Here is a 12855-nt window from a genome sequence, read left to right as displayed (position 1 = left end):
GGATAGAGTGCTGTGCCATCATAGCTCACAGCAACTTCAAACTCTTACCTCACAGCCTCCCCAGTAGTTGGTACTACAGGCACCCACCACAATGCCTGGTTAATTTTTTCTATTTTTAGTAGATAGGGTTGCAGTCTCACTCTTGCTCAGGCTGGTCTTGAATTCCTGAGCTCAAGCAACCCACCTGCCTCAGTCTTACAGAGAGCTAGCTAGGATTTCAGGTGTGAGCCACTACATCCCGCTTAAGGGTTGAGTTTTTTAAAAAAGTTTGGCATCCAATTTTTATGGTGTCCTGTGTAGGGGTAAAGGAAAACTTACCCTTTCCTCCAAAACTTTACAGAGAGATCAATTCACAATGAAGGCAGATGAATAAAAGAAAAGATTTATTTACTGTGCACATGGGGAAAAAATCACAGAGTAATTACCCAATTTTCCAATAGAGTTCAAATACCTTTATACTTGCCTTTTGAGGGGTGGTAAATCAAGGAGCATGGGGCAATAAATGGTTGCTAGGGAGGTTGCTAGGGAGAATGATGGATGGGGAGAAATAGATTGACTTGTAGATTGACCTGGGAGACAGGTATTTATGACCCAAATGATTTGAGCCAGTTCCACTTAAATTCCAGACACTTATTCCTGAAATATTTTGAGATAACAGGAAGGAGGAAGGGGAGTAAATTGTCCATTTTGATCCTCTCATCAGGTCAGCACAGTTTATGCAGATAGAGGGACGGCTTCCTCCAGTACTTCTTGACCTTACATGGCCTTCCATTCAAAACATTCTTTATACCAGGAAGTCATACAGTTTTTTTTTTTTGGAGACATATTTTCACTATGTCGCCCTCAGTAGAGTGCCATGGTGTTACAACTCACAGCAACTTCCAACTCTTGGGCTTAAGTGATCCTCTCGCCTCAGCTTCCCAAGTAGCTAGGACTACAGGCACCTGCCACTACACCCAGCTATTTTTTGGTTGTAGTTGTCATTGTTGTTTGGCAGGCCCGGGCTGGATTTGAACCCACTAGCTCCAGTGCATGTGGCTGGCACCCTAGCTGCTGAGCTACAGGCACAGAGTGCAGGGAGTCATATTTTGTAGTGAAATTTCCTCAGCTCCTTCATTCCCTAATCTGAAACTTCCTTAGAAGTTTCACACATTAAAAGCTGAAACTGTAGCTGTGGAGAGAGATCCATCAAGTTGATAGTCTCATGACAAGAGATCTGAGAAGAGAAACAATAACATACATTAGAATGAGAATGAATAAGAGTAAAACAGATCTAAGCACATTTTTCCATACCGCATTAAACCAGTCTCACATTAATCTGATAGAGAACATTTATTCTTGTCTTTTAAGAAGTACAGAGCATGGTCTCTATTACACTGAGTGGCAAACATTTTGCCAATAATCACTTAAATTCTTTCCTATTGGGCTATTATGCATTCAGGATCCAGCAGTATTCAAATATAGTTTTCAAATATAAAAAAGGCTAGGCTGTTGTTGATTTTTAACTGAAGTGTTTTCAATGCTTACAAGGTAATATTGAACTCTCATTCTATTTCCATGGAGAGATTTAAAATTGTCTTTTCAGTAGTATGAGTTTGAAATGCCAGGCAAAGAGTCCTGAGTACCAAAAAGAACTTAAAATTATAATATTTTATATTATATATAATATAATATATATACTATTATATATATTATATATAATATATAAATGGAGTTTTTATAATATCACCTCTAGAACATTTTCTTGGTACCACTTATGAATGAAAATTTGTAATTTGGCTGGAATTTAAAGTGGAGTGCCTGGTAACAAAGGATGTCATATAATATTTTATATTATATATAATATAATATATAATATATATTATATAGTCCGAAAGAGTCAAGGTGGAAGATTAAAGGGAGAACTCATTCTCCCTTTAATCTCAAGGGAGTCAACCTCCACTCAGCTTCCAATGTACAATTCTTAAAGGGGAAGGCTTAGAAGAAGTACTTTTAAAGGACCATTTAGGGGGTTTAAGAGAAAAAGGAAAGAATTTATGGATAAAAGAATATGGTTTCTTGATCCATGATCTTGGGAAAAAGCTATCTACTCCATGAAGATCCTTATTTTGGGGTCACCTGTAGAGCCATCTTCTAATTGTCTTAGGGTAATTTGCTGTGGCTCGCAAGAATCCAGGAGGATTTTTCTTTCATTTTTATGGCAGCATAGGTTGTTAACAATTTATTGTAAAAAAACCTCCCAGTGGAGTGACAGCACGTGACTTCTTCCAAAAACTTTGATGTAAACACAATGATATTTTATGTTCTCCTGAACCAGAGTCTACAGAGAAGACAGCTGGGAGTCTGACTGGTAAGTAAGACATCTTATCACATTGCCAGCTAGTCCAATTTTCTTTGCTTTAAGAAGGGGCAGAATGGCTCTGATATGTGTATCCTGCCTGCTGTGCCAAACTGTAGGGATGAAGGGAAACGTGTCCTTTTCCCTGAAAATTTGCTTGAAAGATCAACTCACAATGAAGGTGGATTATGAAGAGAAAAGATTTATTTACTGTGCACATGGGGAGAAATCACAGAGTGATTACCCAATTTTCCAATGGAGCTCAAATATCTTTATATGTGTCTTTTAAAGGGGAGAGGAAATCAAGGGGCATGGGGCAATAAATGGTTGCTAGGGAGAATAATAGATGGGGAGAAATAGATTGGCTTGTAGATTTTCCTGAGATACAGATATTTATGACCCAAGTGATTTGGGCCAGGTCCACCTATATTCCCTACCCTCATTCCTGAAATGTTTTGAGGTAACAGGAAGGAGGAAGGGGTGTCAGTTTTCCCCTTTGATCCTCTGATCAGGCCAGTTCAGTTTATGCAGAGAGAGGGAAGGCATCCTCCTGTGTTTCCTTCTTTTTTTTTTTAGACTAGGAATAAATTTTATTTAGCCTTTGTCTACATTATTTATAACTCTTTACTGAAGAGTTAAAAATTAAGCAAAAAATACTCCAAACTCAGGATATTAAGTAATGCATTTTATAAAATGTTTGGTATCCACAGCTTTTTTCTTTTTTTACAAAAATAAATTCAGGTTTGTAACAACTTTGTTGTGGTTCTCAAGGTTGTAAATGCCCTCAATCTTAACCACTGCTGGGCCAGAATCAAAAACTTTTTAGAAAATTCCTACTTAAAGCCCAGCTTTACAGATCAGATGACATGGCTTGAGTGTGACACACACTACAGAAGCACAGATGTGTTCTGAGCCTTCAAAGCAAACACCTGGATGGGCAGGGACCCCTCGGCTCCAGACCCCAGCACCAGCCAGACAGCAGGCTGGACTGCCACCACCCAGTACTTCCAGTAAACTCCAAGAATCTCCTAACAGGGAAAAAGATGTTACACTTTCAGTTTGCTGCTTTATGGTAACAAAACTACTGCTCTGGCCTGGGACATTTTGAGAGAACTGAAAAGAATGACTATCCTTAAAGCCTTCGACAAAGTTTTATGCCACAGCTGTGCAATCCCTTAACATTGTGTTTTTTTGTTTGTTTGAGACAGAGCCTCAAACTGTCGCCCTGGGTAGAGTGCTGTGGCATCACAGCTCACAGCAACCTCCAGCTCCTGGGCTCAAGCGATTCTCCTGCCTCCGCCTCCCAAGTAGCTGGGACTACAGGTGCCCACCACAATGCCCGGCTATTTTTTGGTTGCAGCCGTCATTGCTGTTTGGCGGGCCCAGGCTGAACCGGAACCCGCGAGCTCAGGCGTATGTGGCTGGCGCCCTAGCTGCTTGAGCCACAGGCGCCGAGCCAACATGGTGTGTTTTTAGAAAGCTCTGCGTAAATCAAAATTATGACCACACACCATTTAAATACACTTAGCGAAATCTGCCACTTAGAGGCATCTTTTCGTAGAGTTGAAGAATCCTTTGGTAAGAAAAAGCTGGTGCATTAAGGGCAGGGAGACGAAGACCAAAAAGGTCAAGAGCCAGGTTTTTAAAAGGCAGGCACTCAGAACAGTCTGGTTAGCTGGTCCCCTGAAGGGGCTTGAAGTGTAACCACGTGTAAGTATAAAAATAGCAATTCCATACACTTAATTAGGTTATTTTATCTCCTTCGCTCTTCCCGCGCCTGTAGGAATGGAGAGTGGATGAGACGAAGGTAGGGGCGCCCCCCTCCGATCCGAGCCACACCGCCTGGAGCGGCAGCACCGGGAGTTCACCTCCTGGCTTGGGAAAGTTTGGGCTGGCAGAGCCCAAGATGGGGGATGACCATCTACTCTCTAGGGTTCTGGGGACTCCACTCCAGAAAGGTGCGTGAAGAGGTCCCCAAGCTCTGTCATGTCAGCATCTTCGGTGCTGGGGACAAGCCGGCTTTCTCGGTTCTCGATGAAATCCCAGAGCCTCACTGAACTAAAGAACCTCACGGTGCCTTCAGAACTGAGCTGTTCCGAGGTTTCTCAGGCTCCGCCAGCCGCCCATCGGGGTCAGCACGGTAATAAAGGCATTTGCTCCCAAATGGGTAGGTCCCCTTTCCTTGCTCGAAAAATTTACAAGGTTTTTTTCCCATCCCCTGTTTGAAAGCTTCAATCAATTCGTTCTTTTTATTCTGATCTTCCACCCAACATACACTTGGAATCACAAACTCTGATGTCACGCGGCATTCTGGACCAGACTTAACGATCATGTTTTCAAGCTGCTTGGCTCACCGCCACTGCCGGCTGCAGGACGCGCAGTAGGTGCAGTTGCAGCTGGACAGGATCCCAAACCTCCTCTCGGAGGCAGAGGCCTTCTCAAGGATCACTCCCACGCGGATACTACACTCTTTGTCCTGACCTGCCCGCAAGGCAAAGGCCTTTTCCATTTCGAGTTCGCACGTGGACATGCAGACCTTCTCAGGAGCTTTCCTCTGCTCTGGGTCAAAGGCGCGCAGAACTCGGAGCCTACAGACCGCACACACTTCACCACGCAGGTAGACACAGGAATCCCCAAACCCGCGTGTGGGCACAGCTGCGGTTGGGTGCTGCAGGAGCTGCTGGCTTCCAAGCCACAAGGCCACTCCCGATGGCCTCCAGGTAGGAACGCGGCTTCATCTCAGGGCTGGGCTGGGTGTCACCGCAGCTGCCTGGATAACTCACCAGACTCAAGTGTGTCTTTTCTTCAGCCATGCCAGAGAGATTTCCGTCTCTAAGTACCAACGTTCTCTTTTCACGCTTCCCAGGTTCAAGTGAATTATTTTCACAACAGTTGCAGTGAGGTCGGAAGAGAGTGAGGGCCCCGGAAACCCGAGGAGGGCACACCACTGTGGGGCGGTGCCCGTGGTGCCCACGGTGCCACCAGGCGCAGCACCTCGTGGGATCACGTCCCTTCTGATCGTATGTCCAGATGGTGGACGGCTTGCTGTTCGGCTTCCTTCCCGACATACAGCATGCATAAAAATACCCGCAAGTGACTTGTTTGGTACTCACGGTGTTTGGGCTGGAGGGCAGCCGTGGCTCCGCCGCCCCCTCGGCCCCGACCCAGCCCATCCGGTGCAGCCGCGTCCAGCCTGCGCTGGGCACCCCTTACCTGCGGGACCTTTGTAGCCCCTCCTGTGTTTCTTGGCGCTGAATGATCTTCCATTCAAAATATTCTCTATACCAGGGAGTCATATTTTGGGGTGAAACTTTAACTCCTTCACCTCAATGACTAAAATTCTCTAAGTTGTTTTCTAGTTTGGGGGAGGAAGGCCAATATTCCTTTTATTCTATCTAGTTTTTTGTTGTTGTTGTTGTTTGTTTTTTAAGAAGAAAGGTCTTCTTTTGATGTTAGGTGACCTAAGTATTCTACTCATTTTTGACTGAAGATTTTGTCTGGAAACCTTGTGTTCCTTTGAAGCTAATTGTTATAATAAATAAATTCCATCCTCTCTGGGGCCTTCCTTCTCCCCTGAGCAGAGAAGGAGATGATCGGCATACTGCATCAAAGTAGATTCTTTAATGAACTCAACACCCAAAAGGTCTACTCTCAATATCTGTGAAAAATAGTTAGGGATCTCTGTATATCCCTGAGGCATATCTGTCCGTTTTTATTGCCTCTCCTCCCAGATGAATTCATGTTCTTCTCCAGGGGTCATGCTGCATGCCAGCCAGGACTGCCTTCACACACCTTTCCCCACTCTGTGCTCTTTCCCACCTCTGGGCCTTTGTTCATGCTGCTGCCCACCTCTGGAATACCTTCTTCACCTGCCTCAATAGTCCATGTCTTCCAGGGTCTCACTCCCCCTGGGAAGCCTAACCCGATTATGCTGAACCCCCCTCACCCTGCATGAGCTTTATTGTGGCACTCTTATGGCTCCTATAGCTCCTACCCAACAAATTTTCAACTTAATTGGAGTTTCATTTGTATTTCTCTCCTCACCTGACTTACGTTACAACTCTTTCCTCATAAACCCTGTTGTAATCTATGCACTTATAAAATCAAGCTTATATAATATATTCTCTTCTTCTGGGTAGAAAAGGGAAGTACTTAACCTTGGCATTGGTCCCTTTCAGAGCTGAGGAAGAGCGGCTGGATCTGCACCATGGGGTTGCTAGTGTTAGAAATCCTGGAAGGACACTTTGGTATTAGGAAAGTTTAAGAGAGAGGACATCACTGTATTAGACCATTGTGATTAGAGAGAAGAAATCTGGGAAAAACCGGAGGAGGCATGCCAGACCTGTGGGAGTAGAGGATCAGAGTGAGCTTTCCACAGTGGACTTCAAAAACTAAAGTAGGTTCACCTGCACTTTCCTGCCACTTCCCAGAATCCTATGGACAATGACTTGGGAAACAAAATATGCCGAAAACACACTTTTAGAGCACCCCATCTTGATCTTAATTCATCTTCAGTTTCTTTTCCTTATTGATAGAAAAACAAAAATGAAACAAACAACAAAAAAATTAATGCAGATTACCTACTGAGCCACTAGCTAGGTGGTGTATTAATATAGTTGAAGTTGTGTTGCTCTTGGTTTGGAATATCAAGGATCCCACACACACATGCAACAGATGTTGTAAAATAAACAGTTACAAAAAAGCATGCATCCATAGCAGTGATAGCAAGCATTTATGTATTTGATAGCAACTGTGTACAATCACATATACAATTACAACATGAAAAGACTTTTATCTTGAGCTGTGCTCTGGATATCTATATCTTTCTTTTAACTCTTGTTTCCTAAGTAGATATACACAAAGATAAAAAATGATTGCATTCAAATCAAAGAGAAATACTTTAAGAAAAGCAATATTCTATATAAAAGCAAATATGCTAACTTTTAAATTCTGTCTTTACTACCTGCTAGCTATATGATTTGGGGAAAATTATTTGACCTCCCAGAGCCTTAGTTCCCTTTTCTCTAAAATGTCATTAATAATACCTTAACTATTATCAAGAATTATGAGCACATACAATGTGTTTAATCGATACAAGTTCAATTTTTGCTTTGAAATGAATGAGCAAACGATGGCAAGTCGCGATAATGTTCATTAAGATTGATCTTCTTTGGTAAAAGCAAAGTTCAAGAGTTGGTGGATGCCCATTTTACTCAGCAACATCTTACTAGGGAGATCTATTACAAGAAAATAGCATTTTCTTTTTGGTGGGTTTTAGTTTCTCTGGGTAAGTCTTATCTTTTCATATCATCCTGTTTCTTTCCCTTCCTCAAGCATTTTCTCCTTTCTTCTCTCAGTATCACAAGTCACATGTGTTTGAGAAGAAAAGAGATGAAAAGAGTCAGCAGGAAGGAGACTTCACTTCAACTAGGTCCAAAGAAGGGATTTTAGTAAGGGGATTCCTCAGAGGTATGGATAAGAATATGGAGACCCCTGGAAGCTAGCGAGAGAGGGCAGCCATTACCACATAAGGGCAAAAAAGGCAAGGGAAGGGAAATGGAATTCCTGGAGCCCAGTGAGAGCTGGGAATGTGAAGGCCCTGTCAGGCAGAATCTACATCTGCAGAAAAACATGGTTTCTATCAGAGGCTTAACACCAAAACAGGCAGGAAGAAGGGAGGAAGTAACCCAGTATGTCTCCCTTTCCCACCTGATCTCCTGTAAGGGCCTCCCACATGGGAGCCAGTGATGGAGGGAGCCTGAGAGATACAGTCCACAGCAGTGAGCCTCCCAGATGGCTGAAACAGAAAACCCCAAGCCATTGTGCGGGGATAACCTGTGGCTCAGTGGGCAGGGCGCCGGCCCCATATGCAGAGGGTGGTGGGTTCAAACCCGGCCCCCGCCAAACTGCAACCAAAAAAATAGCCGGGCGTTGTGGCGGGCGCCTGTAGTCCCAGCTGCTCGGGAGGCTGAGGCAAGAGAATCGCTTCAGCCCAGGAGTTGGAGGTTGCTGTGAGCTGTGTGAGGCCACCGCACTCTACCCGAGGGCGGTACAGTGAGACTCTGTCTCTACTAAAAAAAAAAAATCTTCACTTTATCTTTGATGTATGTCACATGTGGAAACAGAGGAGCTGGAAATGCAAGCATTTCCAGTTAAAAAATCAGATCATTTCTATTGCATGTTTCCTGCTTTAAGGTGACTCCTAATTTAGCACCTTGATGATGGAACCACCTGCCACTCAGGGAGGGAAAAAAAGAGGAGCAAAAGAGTCAGCACTGAATTAGTGGAACTGACCGGGCTACAGCACCAAGCAGCTGTTTCCACGAGTGCGATTTCAGGAAATGTCTCAGCCCTGTCACAGATGTCTCTAAGGATTTGTTTAAAAATTCAAATGTCACAGATTTATGAGTCGTATGCTGAGAAATCCACTATGCCATAAGTTCTAAATGACACTCGGTCTGCTATGATCCTGGAAGTGAGACAATTTATTCCTTGCATTTTACTTAAAGCCTAATGGTGTCAGAGGCTGCTTTCCCCTTTATCGATGCAAAAGCCTTATTGTATGAGAGTATTTTATCCAAAAAAGTATGTCCCACTTTATGAAGCTATGGCTGACATTTTGGTGCTTCATGTCCAGTAAAAGTATATATCAAGTAATGTGCCTTATTTCAAGCTGATTGCTTTTTTTTTTTTTTTAAACCAGGAATCAATAGATGAGGTACAGAGGGCTGTGAAACTCCTAAAATCGATTGCAAAATGTTGGGCATGCATGCATTTTTGTGGGAAGAAGACCTATGGTTCCCATAAATACTCAAAAGCTATGTTTTCCTCTGCCGCTAAGACAATTAGCACTCCTCTCTCTAGTTCTCACCAACCAATGGCCTTCCTACCTTTTATTTCATCAATTCTGCTTATGTATTTTTCATTCATTAACTATCATTACAGAGGAGTCTCAAGAGATACAAAAGATAAATAAGTATGATTAACTCTTTTGAATATGAAGAACCATGGCTGAATATAAATATATTGAAAGGAAAACATGGGTGAAGGATGAGAGAGCTAGAAAACTTTTTTTAAAAAACAGAGAATGAAATTTACAACAAAGATGCCCTCTCTGGCAGTCTTATCAGCCATTATGGTGCTTCAAGTGAGAGATTTTGGTGTTTAAAAAAATAAAAAGTGAGACAATATTTTCCCTGAATTTCATGAATTATCCAGAACAGGGTGGTCTCATCATCCTGGGTTATGACCCTTCTCTTACTGAGACGTCTATCCTATTTACTCAGAGCCTTTACGTGGTGACTGCATGATATTTTCAGCCTACGAGGATGACTACAGGCTGCCCCATTGATATGCTGGTACTCCGTTGCAGTAATGGTGCACTGATAAAAGTAATCACATCCTGCTTTGGCAAGGATTAGATAGGCAATAAGGAAGGGGGTCTCAAATTCAAATGCTCATTGGGAGGTGGGGCCCTTACAAAGTAGGCCAGTAGTATTGAACCAAAGAATTTATGCTCTATCTGAAGGGGGCAGCATTTACTCAACTTTTTTTTTTTTTTTTTTTTTATAAAAATTACAATGTGCAGAAGTGCAGAAGTTGGCAACTAATTCAAAACATTTTACAACACTGTGTGGGATGAACATATGTTTTGAGGGTGTGTTTGGCCCAAGGGCTGCCGGTTTGGGTCTCTGGTATAAAGTAGTCATTCCCAAGCCTAGCTGCAGATCAGAATCATCGGTGGAGCTTGAAAAACACAGATGCCCAGTCCCCTCCCCAGATTTGCTGAATTGAATCTCTGGGGGTGATGCTAATGTTCAGCCAAGTTTGGGAATCAGGAGAGCAAAGAGCTGGTTGATTAAACACCATTTACTATCCTTAAAACTATAAAATTTAAAAATGATCACACTGAAGAAAGCGTAATGAAGGTAAATGAACAAACTGCTCCACGGAAGAGCAAAAAATAGTGAAAGCTTATAGGAACACCTTTAAACCTGTTCTCCCATGTTTCAAATTTTGATTTTCTTATCCTTTTATAGAGCTTTGCTTTCCAATATAGTAGCCACTAGCCACATGTGGGTGCTTAAATTTAAATCAAATTTGAAATCCAATGCCTTAGTTCAACCGGCCACATTTCAAGTGCTAAGGATCTGGGATCCATGTGGCCAGTGGCTCCGTACAGCACAGCACAAATATACAACATTTTCAACTCCTCAGGAAGTTCTGCTGGACAGCCAAGATACAAAGATCAGATGGGAAAATTAAAAGAACTTTGTAGACCTTTTAAGCCATTCATGTGAGACTGATTTTTTAAGGGGGTGGTAATTATTAGTACAGAATAGAACATTTCTAAATTGGCCATATGGGCCGGGCACGGTGGCTCATACCTGTAATTCTAGCACTCTGTGAGGCCAAGGTGGGTGGATCATTGGAGCTCAGGAGTTTGAGACCTAGTCTGAGAAAGAGTAAGACCCCATCTCTACTACAAATAGAAAAATTGAGGCAAGAGGATCTTTTAAGCCCAAGAGTTCGAGGTTGCCGTGAGCTGCGATGATGCCATGGCTCTCTACCCAGGGTGGCAGAGTGAGACTCTGTCTCAGAAAATAAATAAATAAATAGGCCACATGGATTTATGCCCTTAGAAAGAGTAAGGCTTACCTTAACGCAAATTAGTTAGTGTACAGAGATTTTATTTTAAGTAAAAATATATTTGTGTAATCATTGGACAAATATTTATTTGGCCCCATTCAAATGCCAAGCACTCTGCTTTTTGTGTTTTATATCATTCATGGAATCAAGTAAAGTTTAAAAATTGTCCTGGGCAGCTTCTAAGGGTTCTATTCACAGGTATATATATTACCCATAGTTTTCTATACACATTTCCCTTTCATTATATGGACTTTTTCTTAATACAAAAGCTATCATTAAGTTAAAACATGTTGTTTAGTGTATGAAATGTAGCTTGATGGTTAAAAGGAATACGAGGAAGGCAGCAACAGTTAACTGCAGAGAATTTCTCTCTCTGCCAAAAAGTATGACTTGCTAGTGATGAGTTTTGATCTGACCCTGTATCTGACTAGGGGTAGACCTGACTCTTCACCCAGCAGTGACCAGATACCACGTTCAGCATGGCACCTCGCCATCAACCCCAGTCGGTTCACGCATCCTGCTCCTACTCAAACTGCAGTCCTCAGGGTAGCAATGCAGAAAGACAGACAAGACAGAAGGACCCTAAGTGTAACCTTCCACAGTCCTACAAAAATCTGGACTCTTGGGACGCAGACCCTCCAAAATTTAGAAAACAAACTTTAAGGTACAAAAAAATTATGCAATAATTTAAAGGAAAACATTGTGGATAATGTTAAGAATTGTTGAATATAATGAATCATTATGGAGATGCTGATTACGGCCAGGCTGGGCTGAGTGGGAAATAGTTTCAGGGCACAGGATGGAAATAGTGGTGAAGCTGTAGGAGATAGAAGGACTCAGTGCCTGGAAGACTCTTCTGTGGTCACGAACACTTAATGAATTCCTCAGGGACATATGGACTAAATTTTTTAATGGCCTAACAAGTTAACATATTTTTTGTCTGTGGTATAAAACTGATTGGATATTTTTTGTCTCCGTGTGGCCCTTAGGAGAATAATAAAGGCTGCAGCTGTTTCTAGGATACAGTTAATAATTGAGTCCTTATCTTTGTGGTCGTTATATGTCTTTGATAATGTTAAGGGGTCATTACTAAGGGACTTAATTCTAGGAATTTTGTTGGGAGTCTCCTTTTATGTTAGAAACCTTGGTTATCTATTTTGTTTTGTTTTTGAGAAAGAGTCTCACTATGTTGCCCTCAGTAGAGTGCCATAACATCACAGCTCACAGCAACCTCAAATTCTTGAACTTAAGTGATTCTCTTGCCTCAGCCTCCCAAGTAGCTGGGACTACAGGCGCCTGACACACTGCCCAGCTATTTTTTTGTTGCAGTTGTCATTGTTGTTTAGCTCACCTGGGCCGGTTTTCAAATCCACCAGCCTGGGTATATGTGGCTGGCACCTCAACTATTGTGCTATGGAAGCCGAGCCTAGTTCTCTAATCTTATCTCATCATAAGAGCAACCTCTTTTTGGAAATGTCAGCCATCATCAATGAATGACTCACACAAAGGAAGTAGCATAGGGACTTGAGTCTCTCTCTCTCTCACACACACACACATCTATCTATATTTATAATTTAAATGACACACTAGGCCCTATAGACCCTGTGTTAGGGGCAAAAGATCAATAAAACATAGACCCTGCCCCTGAGGAACTCATGTTCTTGAAGGGGAAGCCTATGTGTGAACAAATAATCACAACATGAGAAGACACAAAATTGAGGGAATAACATGAATCCATGCAAGTGGAGACTGTTGAGAAATTGTGGAAAATACGTCTTCTTTTGCTTGAAGCTGACTACAACAGAGACAAAGAGCAACCAGGATAAAGAGCATTTTGGTGTGTTGTTAACTCCAAGGCTATACCAGGG

At 42.4% G+C, this 12855-nt stretch overlaps 1 pseudogene; it reads right to left on the bottom strand.

The window, feature by feature from the left end:
• Positions 1–4132: 4132 nt before the first annotated feature.
• LOC128589733 (E3 ubiquitin-protein ligase makorin-2-like) lies at positions 4133–5860 on the bottom strand (annotated as a pseudogene).
• Positions 5861–12855: the final 6995 nt, after the last annotated feature.

The sequence above is a fragment of the Nycticebus coucang genome, chromosome 1 (genome assembly GCF_027406575.1).
Source record: "Nycticebus coucang isolate mNycCou1 chromosome 1, mNycCou1.pri, whole genome shotgun sequence".
Lineage (NCBI taxonomy): Eukaryota > Metazoa > Chordata > Mammalia > Primates > Lorisidae > Nycticebus > Nycticebus coucang.
Note: the sequence above shows the minus strand (reverse complement) of the source record. Positions and strands in the feature narration are given on the sequence as shown.